Raw genomic sequence first — 12,581 nt, 5'->3', positions numbered from 1 at the left:
TGACACCAATATAGTGCCCATCTATACATTGAAACAAAGAGAAGGACATGAAAGGTATTAGGATGATGCACAGTAGATGTGTGCACAATAGAGAGAGCCAGTGTGGTGTAGTGGTTAAGAGCGGTAGATTCGTAATCTGGGGAACTGGGTTCGCATCTCCGCTCCTCCACATGCAGCTGCTGGGTGACCTTGGGCCAGTCACACTTCTCTGAAGTCTCTCAGCCCCACTCACCTCACAGAGTGTTTGTTGTGGGGGAGGAAAGGAAAGGAGAATGTTAGCCACTTTGAGACTCCTTCGGGTAGTGATAAAGCGGGATATCAAATCCAAACTCTTCTTCTTCATCATCTTCTCTAAAGAATTCACATCAGGCATAGCAAAATGTAATGCTTTACATGAAATCAGCAATAAGACATGGGTCACCTATATGCCAGCAACCTAGGATACCGTTGTAAGTCCTGTTGTTAAGCCCTTGGTGGAATTTATGTCGGCAGTAGGTAGGATTCCAAAGAGGATATTCATCCTAACCAAGTATTCAAACACTTCCTTAGAATTCCTCCAACTGTCTTTGTGAATATGGATCTTTAGAAAGAGCAACATATGCTTCTCTTAGCCCTTGCCACTTCCAGACCTCACACCAAGAATTTTGTTTAGGACCACATTATACAAATGTAAACAGCACTGTGGATTAAAGTTTTTTGGAGTAAGGATCATTTGCGATGGCTTGGATAACAGAGGAACAAACCATGCCAAAGCAGAGAGCAAGCAATTAAGTAGATAACTTTTTTCTCCTTATCAGAATAGAAAAATGTGTGGTTAACTGTTAACAGCACAATGAAGAGCACGACTGGTGCAATGTACAAGGAAACCAAATTATATGGATGCCGCTTGCTTTGTTTCTAGTGCAAGGCTAGCTTATTTTGAATTATTTCCGGATTAAACAGTTAGCCTGTCTCCTACCATATAAAATGCAGCTTTAGTTTCTTCACGGTCTTTTTGGCCCTTGAACATCTACAGTTGACCATGAAATCCCTTTTGGTGGACTGCGTCTTCACTTTAGAACATGCTCTTTAACGTCTCTCGTTGCCGTAAGTATTCATTGTGTTGTCATGAAAAGCTTTTATTGCAAAACTCATAAAACTAGTTAAAGACATGTCCTGTGGTAGATGACAAATGGCCATAAAGTTATTCAAATGTTGCTGCAGGACTGTAAAACTTCCTTGATCATGGAAAAAGACACTGCAGTTGTTGGAAACCCTTGAATTTTAAAAAAATAAATAGCTGAGGGAACAGATGAGAAGCTATGCATCTTGCTCAATGTTTCACAGAATATAAAATAATAGTAATCTGTGTGAATATCAAGAGAATTAAATATGCTCTGACCCTTGATGGTTTTCCCTTCCGTTTTCCCTCCTTCAGAGTTGGCTTTGGATTTGAAGGTCTATCTTGCAAAGTTCCTCCTGGTAGGCTCTCTCCAACATTAGTGCCCCCTCAGGCAGTTTATCAGCTGGTGATGGCAGCAAGCAACAAGTAGCCCTGTAATCAGTGCAAGGCAGCTGTGAGCAACCCACCATTTTAATTACTATTGCTCTTGTTATTTATTCAATATATTACCTGCCCTTCACCTTCAGCTCCCAGGACAGGTTACAACAATTGAAAGGTCAATTTAAAAAAAATAATCAAATGACCCACAATGCTTCTCACATAGCTCCAGTGGGGCTACCATTTTAATGTTCAACATTGGCCTGGAATGGCATTGTATCAGGAGCATTATGGGTAATTTAAATGGCAGGTGTCCCAGGGGCACATAACCCAGCAGCTGCTCAAGCGTACTGGCACCCACCCCTCCCCTTCTTTCACACATGCCACATTTTGCTTCCTGGAAAGAGTAATAAATAATATAAGTAGAAACAGAGTTGAAGTAGTTCAGCAAAATGACTCTTCACTTCATTGTGTGTCTCCAGGAGACATAGATTTTCCCATTTTCAGTGGTGATGAAAGCAGAATCCATTTAAAATTAATTTATACATGGAATCTGCCAGTTCTGACCCAATCAAGCTTTACCTGCATTATTCCAGCAAGTTGCTCATACATTATTGGTTGTTTTGTTTTTAAGTCCAACATCTCACATCAAAAGAAACAAGCCCCATGTGGTACTATAATTCTACAGCTTTTAAAATAAGTATTTTACACAGCTATATGCAATTTTGTTTATCTGTTTTTGTGCTGGAGTGTATACGCATATAATACTATATGTGTAATAGTGCATATAATATGCTAGAATTTGTAATATATTTTAAATGGAGACCTTAAAAAAACCACTTCTCATTGAGATCAAGAATAAGGAAAAACAAACATGCAAATGAGTTCAATGTCAAAATTATCAGAAAATTTCATCCCTAATTGTAGATTTTATGGAGCAATGCAGTAGATAGCTTGTTGAATACTCAAGAAGATCACTGAATGTCACCTAATGGAATGTCCCTTCTAGTCAAATCAGCAGCACCAATTGAGGCATGAATACTTTCCAGCTATGGTCTGCAGCAGGAATTTTAGTAATCATACTGATCACCCATTGCTCATCATGCGTTGACAAGGGAGCAAAGCAAGTTCAAAGAGCAAGTTGTATTCATATAAGCATGCCACTCTATTTCACCAATTTTTGAGTTATTGACATATGACATTGCGATGAAGACCACCAGATTTGGCCAGGCACCAAATTTGCCTATATGTGATGGTTTGTGCAGTGATTGGTTTTCCTCAAACGCCATAGAAGATATTGCTGCTGGAAATCAGTACAAATTTACTAAGAAACCCATAAAAAGTTTTTATTGCCAGATAAAACCATTTCTGTGTGCATAGTGAATAAATGCTTTTAATTCTCAAATGGCACAGTGAGAGACTCCAAAGATTATGCCCTTACTTAGGTCCTGTGACGAATCAGCATTTTCCAAGAATCCATTAAGAACGATGGGATTATTAGAACTGTAACACTGACCCAAGTCTGTCCATAATTTATGACTTATTTATTCCATTACCATTTTCCCAAGTAGTTCAAGTTAGCATATATGTGTTCACAAACACACACACACCAGCTTTATTACCACAACAACCCCATGGTTGTTGCATATCAGTCGTTGGGAGCTATTAACCAAAGAATTTCTCTTCTGCCTTTTTACATCTGAAAGCTTCATATGGCAATCAGAAAGAATCTTTCTCTGAGAACAAGATTTACACACACACACAAACGTGTTTATGGGGCTGAAACATCAAATGCATTTAAATGTTAATGGAATGATGACCACTTTGATGCATTAAGTTATCCTTTTTATTTATTTAGATTATTTACCCACCCTTTGACATAAGATTGCTGATTACCAAAAATAAAAATATAAAAAATCCAGTTATAAAATAAAGAAAACCACACTGGTGAGAGCCAGTGTGGTGTAGTTGTTAAGAGCGGTAGACTCGTAATCTGGGGGACCAGGTTCGCGTCTCCGCTCCTCCACATGCAGCTGCTGGGTGACCTTGGGCCAGTCACACTTCTTTGAAGTCTCTCAGCCCCACTCACCTCACAGAGTGTTTGTTGTGGGGGAGGAAGGGAAAGGAGAATGTGAGCCGCTTTGAGACTCCTTAAAGGGAGTGAAAGGCGGGATATAAAATCCAAAACAGTTACAGCCATAAAAAGGAAAATTTAAAAGCACTTAAAAACAGTTTCATCTGTAAAACAACTCCACATATGAAAACAATACAAACACTTTAAAACAATTATGCATACAAAAACAGTTAAGTTTTTAAAAATTCCAAAACAGATGCAGACTGGGACCTTACAACTTTGTCTTCCTCACCTACATTTCCCATGATTCCTCAGAACATTTCCGTGTCTACTCTTCTTCACCGAGAACAACTCATGCCTATGTGGAAGGTATGTGAGTTTCCCTTGGTTCTCTTGTTTCCTTTCCTCAATTTCTTGTCTGCTTCCATTGAGGTCCTTGCCTCTCACCCCTGAGCATTCCTAATTCTCCTCAGCTCATTCCACTTCATTCAGTCACCCTGCCTGCTAATCCTGCCATCATTGGTCTCCCAATTCCTGGTTTCTCTTCTTACCCAGCTTCCAAAACTTCATGAAACTCTTTTCTGCCTCTGGGGTCAAAGAATATGCACTGTTTACACTGGGTACTGGGCCTTTGGCCGCACTAGAGATGTCTATGGACATTCTGTGACATCACAGCAGCTCAGTCTATGGTAAGGAGGGATTGCACACAAGTACTTGGTGGGTTTTCGCCTTATTAAAATATGGTGCATGATAACTGCCCATTATTCCTTACAACTTTTTTTTTTAAAAAGCACCTTTCAGCCAAAGTCCTTTAATTTCCCTCTAGGGGGGGGGGAAATCACATTAAGGGGGAGGAGAGACATTAAAAATGCCTCAAACTAGTGTAAATAGCTGAAATGTTTTATGCCTCACATGAGTTTTACTTTAAAGCCAAAAGCGAGAGAGGACATTTATCTGCAGGCACAGCTACATAATCAGTTACCAAGGGGACATAACAAGGACTATTCAGCTGCCTCCATTTCTAGAGATGGTCAAGGTTAGACTAGACTAGACAAAGGACTCTTGGGATACTCCAGGAGGTGAATTTATGCTTTCCTGCATCAGACCTTGCAAGAGGACAAAACTGAATCACACATGGTTTGTGCCTTGCACATCCTAAATGCTGATGAATTGAAATCAATGAGAGTTTGCCAGAACATGGAAAAAGAGCAATACTTTGCCAGTCACTGTCCTTCATGACACTGTAGTATATTAGTGAACATAACTGATTTCAATGGGGAAATTAGGATACAGTGACATTCCAACCATGTTTACTATAATTAACTGCCATTCATTTCAATAGGACTTGTTTTGCATGCTTAGGACTGTGGCCTGAAGCAGACACTGGTTACCTTTCATTGGGAGTGGGAAACCTTTAGCCCTCCAGATGTAGCTGGCTGGGTTACCATTTTCATCATCCCTCATCATTGGCCGTGCTAGCTCGGGGCTGATGGGAATTGCTTTACATGCAACTGAGATGCAGGAGGACACAGTTCAGGCTGCTAGAGTCAAGGTCTCTCTCTCTCTCTCTCTCTCTCTCTCTCTCTCTCTCTCTCCTCTTAACCAAAGTATCAGGAACCTCATGCAGAGGATTGTCTTGCTTTGGGCAGGATAGGAATAAATGGACACAGAATGAAGGTAGACTCCGTGGTAAGGGAGCTCCTTGGGACTTTTTACAGCAGCTCTCTGGTCCAGTACTGTAATGTGTGTAGCTATTTCTTGACTAATTTCCTCTCTAGAAGATCATATTGGTTTGTGTAGCATTAATGACTAGGTCACATATCATCACTGCCTGCCTGTCAGAGATATGGACCAGATCCTAGGCTGGTGTAGATTAAAATAGCTCCTTTGATTTCAGAGCTCAGCAAAAACTAGCTCAGCACATCACTTGCAAATGGTGCTCAATTAAGTAATTGTAATTACAATAACAAAAAAAATGGTGCTCTCCCTGGCACAGTGCAATTGAAATAGAAGCTACAACTCATTGCCTTTCAACTCCCTGTTTTATGGATTGTATATTAGCTCATTTTGAGATATTCCCATTTGTTTCTGAGATAGTCCAAAGGGCTATGATTGGCTGGGCAGATTAAAATTTAAAAGACACTTTGAATCTCCTATTCCATGTAAAGGAGCCCCAAAGACTTTCTTGTTTTGTACAAGGCTAAGGTCATTTATTAATTCTTATTGCTTATTATATAAATGTAAGCCCTGTCTTTCCACACTAGGCTCTCAAAGCTGCTTTCCCAATTGTTTTTGCATGGGTCTGCTGATCATCCTGGATCTCTGAAGCTTCAATATGTGGGATGGGGAACAGACCTGTAGCCTTCTGGAAGCCGTTAGACTCCCAACTCCTGTCAGTCCCAGCCAGCATAGCTAGTGCCACATCTTAGAAGCCCACATTGTGCTAGGGGCCAGCGGGGCTGCAACATTTAGCCACTCAACTGGTTGGATTTAACAGTTGAAAACCCTACTGGATTATTAAAAAGGAGACCTGCTTAATTAGACAGCAGCAGCGCTTTTTAAAAAGAGATAAATGGTTTTTATATATAAGTACTTGGAAAAAGTGAATGTGGCAGGTGCTATTTCAGAAGAAGCCTCTTCCCTTCTCTTCCAACATGGGACAATCCCTCTAAGATGGTGGCAGGTGTAGCAAAAAGTGTGCATCATCTAAAAACCAAGAAAACACTACTTTTTGTCAAGACTCTGTTTTTCATTCATATGCAAATATATGCAGATGATGTATTAAATGGTTAGAAGCTATACAATGAATTGACTGAAGATTATCTTCTGTTGGAAGACAGCACTAATGCCAAGTAATGCCTTTCAGCAACACCATCTGTTGAGACACTTGTAGGCCTTTCTTCTTCTGCCTGCTCAAGTTCTTAGAAGAGTCATCATACCCTCTGAAACACTGAGCATAGGACACTTTCAAGATGGCCACCATTCAGCAGTGCAGGCTAAGAGTAAGCAGAGTGCACCACTATATTTGTTTATGCTCACTGCCACCATAGAGCCACTGGTGTAAATAGCAGGGTGGTTTATGGACCTAGTAACACACATTCCTCCTCCTCTTGTCATCAGATATGCTTATGCTGGACCAGCCCTGCAGGTAAAGGAACGAGACATATCCAACAAACTCCACAGACCTGTGAGTCTGCCAGCCGCTTGCAAAAGAGGGGTCTAAGCTGCTCACTCAGATGTATGAACTACTCACTCAGATGTCTGAGCTAGACAGACATGTAGTTGATCCTGATCAACCCTACCCAGACTTCTGTAGGTCTCACAGGCTTCTGCTTTGTTTACTGTACAGTATTTATACTCCACATTTCTGTCAATAACAACCAAAGCAACTTACCAAACGATAAAAGAACAACTTGCGGCTGAGGTCAGACACCCACATTTTCTCAGCAACGTTCTGGAACAACTGGATGAGTTTTATAGGAGGACTGAGCAGTCATTAGCCTACCCCCATCCTCTGAGTGTTGCTACCTAGCCAGTTGAAGGGTCAGTGCCTTCTGCAGCCATTGGCTCCTTCTGGGCAATATTTCCACTTCTGGAGATCTCTCTTGATACCCCAAGGTTTCTGTGGACTGGCCATCAGAGCCAGGTAGCAGAGGTGTCTCCTCAAGGCTCAGGGAAAGTGGGCTATGGTGCCCATGGATATCTGAAAGACAGCTTTTCTCCCCTTAGCAATCTTACTTGGCAAAGTGCAGTGGCAGGAGATTGCTGGGCATGTTCCAGCACACAATCTCAGTCTGTTTGGGATAGGTGGGCATGATAAAGAAGTTCAACAGGACTTTCTGGTGCCCAATACAAGCAGAGAGGGCATCCCAGATTGGGCCCCACCAGAGACCAAGGCACACAGGAGTTTTCTGGCAGACAAATTATTGGGTAAAGTATTCCCTTGAGGGAGGAGGTCTGAAAAAATATCCAAGACACAAGAACAGCTATCTAATTTTTAGATTTTTTAAAAAATTCTAACTCTGTTTTGTGAATTAAAGTGCAATCCACACACACACATAGTGTTCATGACAAAGGGGGTGGGTAGGATTCAGCCTAGGCTCCTCTTTGCCATGGGACTCCACCATTGAGGCTCCATTTTCACCTTAGTGGGCAATAAGCTACCAACAATGGTTGTCCCACCAACAGCAGCCGACAGTAGTCACCAAAAAGAGAGAGAGAGAATGGGGGGTGGGGGTGGCGGCAGAATGGTTGACAGTTTTGGATCCCCTTCAGAATGGGGATGGGGGCATCTTAGGCCTGAAGGCTAGATGCAGCTATCCAGGACTCTGTGTTGCCCTTGGGACTCCTCCCATGCCACACCTCTCACCAGCCCTGCTCTGCTCTCCTCCCAAGAGCTTTTGCTAGGCCTGAATGCATCTGATAATGCCTTTTGCTTGCATGGATGGAGGTGAGGAGCATGTGAATATGTGAAGAGGCTAGCCTACTACTGCACAAACATAAAATTCACATTTATCGCTCTCCACTCACTTTTGCCTCTGGCCTTGCCTGTGGCTGACATTTGACCCCTGAAAGGTTTCCTGGAGCAGAATGTGGCCCTCAGGCTGAAAAATGTTTCTCAACCCTGCTTTACAGAGCCCAATCTTCAGACCTGTCAACTTCAGTGGCCTGGAACAGTTGTGGCAAAAACCACCATGGCCGGAGCAAGCCAGCAGCAGGGGATCCACCACCACTGTCCTTCTGGGCCCCTTGTTAGGCATGTTCTTCCAGTTCAATTTTTATTCTAGGTTTTATTGTTGGTCATTGTTTATAGAAAGGCAGAGTGTAAATGCAATAAAATAAATATAAATAAACCCTACTGGTGGTGTGTATCGAATAAACAGCCTCACTTCTGCATAAATATAGCTTCAGTTTCTAAAAAGTATACTTGATACTGTACCACTGAAGCATCACAGATAATTTCTCCCACTTTAGAAAGGGTCATGTGCAAGGCCAGTGTGCCTTCCAAATCCCTCTAAAGGGCTTAATACTGGTGTAGCACAGAGTTTATGCTCCCTCCCAGGGCAGACATGAGTGCGAGCCTGCATTTAAAACTAAAATAAAGCTTTTCCCTACTATCTATCATCTGCATCTTTCCCCACTCAGCACTCTGCTCTTTTATTGTGACCAATGACTCATGGCACTCTTATCTCTTCGATACCTAACAGTCATGGAGATCACATTGTCCATTTCTAAATAGGGGCCCAGCACAGTGACCCCTATTCTCTTCTGTTCTGCTTGAGCGACAGGTTTTTGCAGCAAGGTGCAAAAGTCGGTCCAATTTATTGCAGAGTCAAAGTTTGTGACTACCTGTAACCAGATCAAATGTAAGATATACTTTTGCTGTTAGAGGGAATATTCCCTTTAATTTGCATGTTAGTGATATGAAATTGCAAATTGTTTGCTCGTTTTTATAAAAACAATAACAACAGGTGAACAATAAAGGCAAGGGAATATTTAAAAGTGGGGTAGGGGAGAAGAAAGTTTTACTAGTGAAATGGAACATCTCAGGTGCAGTATTCAGTTCCTCGTCTAGCATAATCCTTAAGCAGGAAAGTAGTGAATGTGTGTCAGATAGTCAGTTGTCCGCAGCTGTAGTCCAGGGTGTTGAATGCCCCCTCCCTTAGGAATGCATGTATTTATATTAATCAAAGATGAAGTGCCAGTAAAAAAACAACAACACACAGGTAAAGGACCCCTGGACAGTTAAGTCCAGTCAAAGGTGACTATGGGGTGTGGCGCTCATCTCACTACAAGCCAAGGGAGCTGCCATTTGTCCACAGACAGGTTTCCGGCTCATGTGGCCAGCATGACTAAACTGCTTCTGGCACAACAGGACACCGTGACGAGTGCCAGAGTGCACAGAAATGCTATTTATCTTCCTGCCGCAGTGGTCCCTATTTATCTGCTTGCACTGGTGTGTTTTCGAACTACTAGGTTGAGAGAAGCTGGGACAGAGCAATGGGAGCTCACCACCATCGTGGGGATTCGAACCGCTGACCTTCCGATTGGCAAGTATACTTAGGTTTCTACATAAAGGTTGACAAGGTGGGCCAACAGACCTGGCAGTCTTAGTTAGGCTCACGCTCTAGAGTCCCAGTTTAAAACAACTCTCAGCTTGTCTGAAATGAGGCCAATGCCACAATCCCTCCCCCCTCCTCAGTGTTAAGAGGATGAATGCGTTCAGAATCATGAAGAGTTCTATCCCTACGTTCCATTTAAAAGAACAACAAAATTCAACACACTCTAGATTTCCTAAACTAACAGAGCTGCTGTACATCGTCTGTGGTTCCCTACTATAGGGAGATGAAAATGACTCATAATCCTCATGAGATCGTTTTCAGATTCAAAACTGCAACTGCCCAATTGGATAAATTATCACAGCTCAAGCTGACGCAAATGCCTTGCTAATACCCATTTGTCAACTTAATGAAATTCAGAAACAAGTTGCATGCCCATAATGAGCACAGATGCCTTCATGATGGGATCACAACCTTGAACAAGAGGAAAGCCAAGCTCGGAACAACAGATCAGCGCTCATTTAAATGAAAATGCATTCATGACTCTTACATATAGGCCATGGGTATCATGAAGCACAGAAGGCACTGATATTATTTGGATCATGTTCAAAAGGTGGCCTACTTTTTAAATTGCAGGTGAGCAGGATTTCTTCCTTTCTCCTGCCTGAAAAATATCATAGTTTTCAAAAATAAAGCCAGGGAACAAACACTGGTAAAAGGCTTGCTGTAATAAAGTAGCCACAAGAACCTCTGAAATATAAACATAAAGATCATTCTGCCAAATACTTACTCTGTTCTTTCACTAGACTCAAATAGCATTAATAAGGCATAGCAATAGCTGTAACACTTTGATTGCATTAGAGGAGCTTGTTGTGCAAGGTATGTGAGTGCAAGAATCACTCATTTCTTGAAGACTCGTCACAGAGCTATGCAGCAATTTGATGCAATGCACCAAATAATAAAAACGGGGGAAAACTCTCATCTCACTCTACATCCAGAGTTAAGACCGTATACTTTTTTTCCCTACATGCACAGGTATTTCTTCATGAAACTTGTAGACAGCTGAAATGCACCACAGCAGTGACAGTGATGGGGTCAGATAGGCTCCTTCGCTCCGAACATCTTTATGTCCCTCAAGCTGCGGAGTCTGCCTGGTGTTCTCTACTGTGCTGTCAGTCTAAGCAACTCAAAGAAGCAAATTGTTATTCCCCACACTTGGAAAGGCAGAAGGTCCTGAGTGTCTGGATCTAGGATAATTTCCTGGCCAAAGGTTTGTGAATAATGTAACCCATAAGAATCATATTTATTCAGTGAACTCATATATAACCAAAACAGCACCATTCCTGCAGAAGAAGGAGTTATCATCAGGATTTGGGGGGACCCCAACATTGTAGGAGTACAAAAACTTTGGGGAGAATTAGGGGAGAACCCCCCCCCCCAAAAAGAAAAAACTTGAAGAGGACTGAACATAGTGACTGTGGAATGCTGGTTTATGATTGGATAGAGAAGGGGATGGTAAATTGTGGAGTGTAGAAGGGAATGGAATAGCCTGGCTGGAATCAGCTTGTAAATCTTCTCATCGGTTGAGTGGTGTTTTCAGGTTTCAGTATGCTTCACGTGTATTATCTAGCTGTAAGCCTTTCAACACTGCTGTAAAGCAGGGCCGGGCATGTTTTTCAGCTGCATTGACTTATGGTCAATTCTAGGGACCACATGCAAGTGCTGGATGGGGCCAGAGGCAAAAGTAGGTGGAGCAACAGGTGAGACTTTTCCCTTTGCAGAAGAGGCTACATTCCAGCTGTGCAAAAACAAAACAAAACAAAACCCACCTCTCTATCCCAGCAAACAAAAGGCATTTTCTCAGTTTAAGGACACTTCCCACTAGGCAAAAGCACTCAAGGAGGGCATGGAGCAGAAACACTGAGAGGTGTGGCCTGGGAAGAGACCTGAGGGCTAGACAGAGAATCCCAGATGGCCACATTTGGTCCCTGGGCCTAAGGTTTCTGACCCCTGCTATAAAAGTTTAATCAGTAGTATTATTCCCCGCACTGCAGATGACAGGACTGAGTCACAGAATGCGTAGCTTTCTTAAGGTCACCTTGTGAATCAAGGTAGAAGCAAGATTCAGACCAGAGACTTTCCAATTTAAAGTTCAGATCCCATAGCCATTCTACTCAACCAAATCTTGCAACTATGTTTTTTTGCAAAACTCTTAGCAAAGTAAAACTGCATTTTGCTTCATGTCGTATCCATCCTATGAGGTAGATCATGTCCGCATGAAAGCTGAGAGAAAGCACACATGGACTGCACATCAAGATGAGAGAATTATGCGCATTCTTAGAAATTAGAACAAAAAGTAAGTTCTATATCATGGGTGTATACACACACACACACACACACACACACACACAACTTTAGGGAAGAGTATTACTTTCTATACCCAGCTCCCAACTGAATTAAGTTTTTTTGCATCAAGAGACCCATTCTGTGCTCAAATGCACTGCTTGCATATTATTTCCATCATGTATTGTAGTAGCAGAATCTGGAATAATATTGAATTCCAGGTGACCACGTTGTAACTTACCACAGCTTGAATATAACCACAGTGAATGTGGGTGAGCCAGTTGCTTTTATCATCCTGCCAAGTGGTGAGGAGAATTTTATTGCATATTGTGTGTGGAATGTATGTTGAAAAGTAATCTCTATATATTCTTTCAAACAGTGGGTAGCTAAAGTTACAGTAAAAACAGGGAAACAATAGATGGATTCAGACTAGGCATTTCCACTGCTTCAGGAGGCTAAAAACGCTTAATTGCTTGAAAACATGATGGTCACAAAACCATCAGAACCTTTCAAATGACCCTGTAGGGTGATCTCACAAGTATGTAAATTGCTGCAGGAATATGCAGTGTACACTTGCTTGAAATAATAATACAGTGGTACCTTGGGTTACAGATGCTTCAGGTTA

This window comes from Podarcis muralis, chromosome 5, assembly GCF_964188315.1.
Source record: "Podarcis muralis chromosome 5, rPodMur119.hap1.1, whole genome shotgun sequence".
Lineage (NCBI taxonomy): Eukaryota > Metazoa > Chordata > Lepidosauria > Squamata > Lacertidae > Podarcis > Podarcis muralis.
The sequence above is the reverse complement of the archived record's forward strand: the minus strand, read 5'-3'. Positions refer to the sequence as shown.